Below are 4,363 nucleotides of genomic sequence, written 5' to 3'. Positions count from 1 at the left end.
TGTTGCTCCTTTAACTAACGATTTCGTAAGTGGGTATAGTTATTTTGGTCTAATTTGATATTCTCACACCAACACACACACCAAACACACACACACACACACACACACACACACACACACACACACACACACACACACACACACACACACACACACACACACACACACACACACACACACACACACACATACACACACACACACTCACACACTCACACACACACACACACACACACACACACACACACACACACATATATACATGTCTGTGTCTTTATATATATATATATATATATATATATATATATATATATATATGTAAATATATGTCTATGTCTATGTCTATATATATATATATATATTATAATATATATATATATATGTATATATATATATATATATATATATATATATATATATATATATATATATATATATATATATATATATATATATATATATATATATATATATATATATATATATAGATATAGATATATATTACACACACACATTTAACTTGGACTTTGTCTCTTGAACCTCACACTGGCGAGTTGTTATGTTTGTGTTTCTCTACATTATAAGCGTCTATTGTGCTTTTCGTACACTATTACACTTCTCACCTACCAAAACTGCTTGCTTACGAAGTATTGGGGTCGCCGTTATGGGTGGCGGTGCATGACTCGTGTTGCTCCTTTAAACTCAGACGGATTTCGAAAGTGGGTATAGATTATTTTTGGTCTAGAGTTGTGATATTCTCACACACACACACACACACACACACACACACACACACACACACACACACACACACACACACACACACACACACACACACACACACACACATATATATATATATATATAGATAGATAGATAGATAGATAGATAGATAGATAGACAGATAGATAGATAGATGATAAGAATCATAACTCTAATACCAGTCATACTGACGGCATTATAGTTGGTGAAAATGTAAATGCAGAATAGTCAACTTAGAATCCACAATATCAAGAAATTATTTTTTTCTACAAAAGAAAGAAAGAAAGAAAAAAAAAATTGGAGGAATACATATAATCAACCACAGAAAACTTATCTCATTAAGATCCCTGGAACATTTTATATCCCATCCTCTACTTAAGTTTTATTTTCGCATCACATTTTACATATTTGCAATGGAGGCAACACATAAAACAAATTAATCATTACGTGTTTTATACAAACTCTTTTACCTCCAATTATTTTTTTCTATCAGAGGCAGAAAATTTATTATAGATAATAATAGTAACAGTAATGCCAGTGACAATACCATTATTATAATAGTTCACAGAAAAAAAAGAAAAAATCATGGTTATAATAAGGTTAGCAAAATATTCTGGCGATCTAAAAAAATGCAGTTCATATTCTCATCCTGTAGAGTTCGCCGTGCAATCGGCATCTTTCTTGCAGTGCAAAGGATAAAACGCGATATTGAGACCAACTTAAGCGCCTCTTGAAGAAAAGTTAGCAAGTGCTTCAAGTTGTTTGGTGTTTTCGCGAGTGTTTTTCCGCGAAGTTTTCGACACCGTGATGTAATCTTTTCGACAGCTGTTTAAGAAGCTGCATCTGTGGTGTAATAGCTGGTGGTTGGCATTTAGTTGTGGAGTTGCATAGATATACTGTATATGCAGATGTATCTGTATAAGGAGAGAGGGAAGATATGTAGACAAATAGATATTACCTAATGGGCTTATTTGTAGATCTATACTGATGCAGATTTAAACGTATGTTGACAGACAGAGATACAAGAAATAAAACAGATCATGCCAGTATTGGAAGGAAAATCAGATATCCTGACATTGACGACATTTCGCAGTTAAGAGGTTCCAGCTCTCCCCTTCCTCCTCTCCTCCCAATCCTCTCTCTCTCTTTCTTCCCGACTCCCTCTCTTCCTTTCTCCAAATCTCCCTCTCCCATCGTCTCTGTCTGTTGGTCTGTTTTTTTCTGTCTTTCTCGGTGTCTGTGTCTGTGTCTATCTCTGTATTTGTCTTTGTCTCTGTCTGTCTGCCTATTTTCTCTCTCTCTCTCTCTCTCTCTCTCTCTCTCTCTCTCTCTTTCTCTCTCTCTCTCTCTCTCTCTCTCTCTCTCTCTCTCTCTCTCTCTCTCTCTCTCTCTCTCTCTCTTTCCATCACTCCCTCTCCTCCCCCACCTCTTCTCCCTCGCTTTGTCCATCTCCCCCTCCCTTCCTTCCTTCCTCCCTCCCTCCCCTTCTCCCCTCTCTTTGTCTCTCTCTGTAACGATTGCTATTCATCATATCAACTAAGCATCGTATCATTTATGAATTTGAATTCTTACTGCATTTAAAATACCACATACACACACACAACCTGTTCCTTTCAACATACCATAATAAATAGAAAAAACAAGAATGTTTGTCATTAAGCATACTTTGCATGGCCACATCATTAATGGCCACAGCATCCTTTGTTTAGGTCCTTTCAAACACCCTTAGTTACTCGGTACTAAAAATTCTATCGCGATAAACTTGCAGCATACAAGACTCGTTTCATTCACGCAGCAACCACTCTGCTTATGATCTGCTGTTGAGCTTAGTAACTCTACGGACTCTGCGCTGAACATGACGTCGGCACGCTTTCCACTTCCTCTGACTCCCCCCTCTCTTTCTCTCTCCATACGCCGAGTGTTGTTATACTCTCCAACTCTCGTCTCTGTCCGTCTGTCTAGCTGTCTGTCTGTCTGTCTGTCGGTCTGTCTGTCGGTCTCTATCCCCCCCCCTCTCTCTCTCTCTTCCCTTTCTTCCTCCTTCCCTCACGTTTTCTCACTGCTCTCTTCGTTTCTCCTTCCCACCCCCTCCTTCCTCTCTTCATTTCATTCTCCCTCTCTCCTCCATCCCTCCCTCTCCCTCCGTCTCTCTCTCTCCCTCACGGCCCCTATGTCACACTATGTCCTATTCTACGCAACGACCTTTGACACCACGACTCCTGATTTCGCACCACCTTTGATTACCTCACAGTTATTACGATCCGCATGCAGACGACAGGACCTGAACCTGCAGCCAAAACCGTAGGACGCAACCTGCTGCGAATGGCCAAGCAATTCATTACACTTCCTTGGACATTTAAGGGATCCCAAAGCCGGCTGTAGGATATTCGGCTCTGAGCTGGTCCGACGTGGGAGTTCCCTGGATACCCGGTGAGCGCGGAGACTCAGAATGGATGGTATTACGCTGGACAGTCTGCCTCAAACCTTGGCGTATTTGTTGGTTACGTACAGAGTGAGATATACGATGCTCGATAGATATACAGTATATGTGTTATAAGATACTATCGCCATTTACAGTATGCAGAAACAGCTGACTGAAGTCTCAAAGTTTAATATTATACAAAAAGCCATAAGTAAGATGAAGTATACAGTAACCAAAATGTATATCTTCTGGAAGGCGGTACTGATTTTGAAGGTTTATTGGAATACTTACGTCTCTCTCTCTCTCTATCTCTGTCTCTGTTTGTCTGTCTATCTCCCTTCCTCTCTCTCTCTCTCATTATCATCATTACTATCTTTATTATCATTGTTATCATTATCATCATTGTTATTATCATCATCTTTATTATTACCATTATTTTTATTACTATTATCATCATTATTATTATCATTATTTTAATATTATTATTACTACTACTGTTATTTCCATTATTATTATTTTTATTATTATTATAATAATAATAATAATAATAATAATAATTATTATTATTATCAATATTATTATTATTATTATTATTATCATCATTAATATTGTTATTATTATCATTATCGTTATTATTATTATTATTATTATTATCATTATTATTAACAGTAATAGCTGCAGCAGTAGCAGTAGCAAAATTATTATTATAATAATAATTATTAGTATCACCATTATTATTATCATTATTATTGTTATTATTGTCACTATTGTTATCATTATCATTATAATTTTTGTTATCATCATTATCATTATTACAATAATAATAGTGATAACAACAAAAAATAAAAATCATTATTATAATAATCATCATCATTGTTATTACTATCATTATTATTATTATTATTGTTATTCTTATTCTCTTTAATATCACTATTATTATTATTATTATTATTGTTATTATAATACTTTTCCTCTCTCTCTCTCTCCCTCTTTCCCTTTCCCTCTCCCTCTCTCTTTCCTCTCTCTCTCTCTCTCTCACACACACACACACACACACACTCCCCTCCCTCTCTCTCTCTTTATCTCACTCACTCTCTCTCTCTCTCTCTTTTTCTCCATCTCCCTCTATCCCTCTCTCTCTCCCTGTCTCCCTCATTCTCTCCTTCTCCTTCTCTCTCA

This window comes from Penaeus monodon, chromosome 36 (genome assembly GCF_015228065.2).
Source record: "Penaeus monodon isolate SGIC_2016 chromosome 36, NSTDA_Pmon_1, whole genome shotgun sequence".
NCBI classification, from domain to species: Eukaryota; Metazoa; Arthropoda; class Malacostraca; order Decapoda; family Penaeidae; genus Penaeus; species Penaeus monodon.
The sequence above is the reverse complement of the archived record's forward strand: the minus strand, read 5'-3'. Positions refer to the sequence as shown.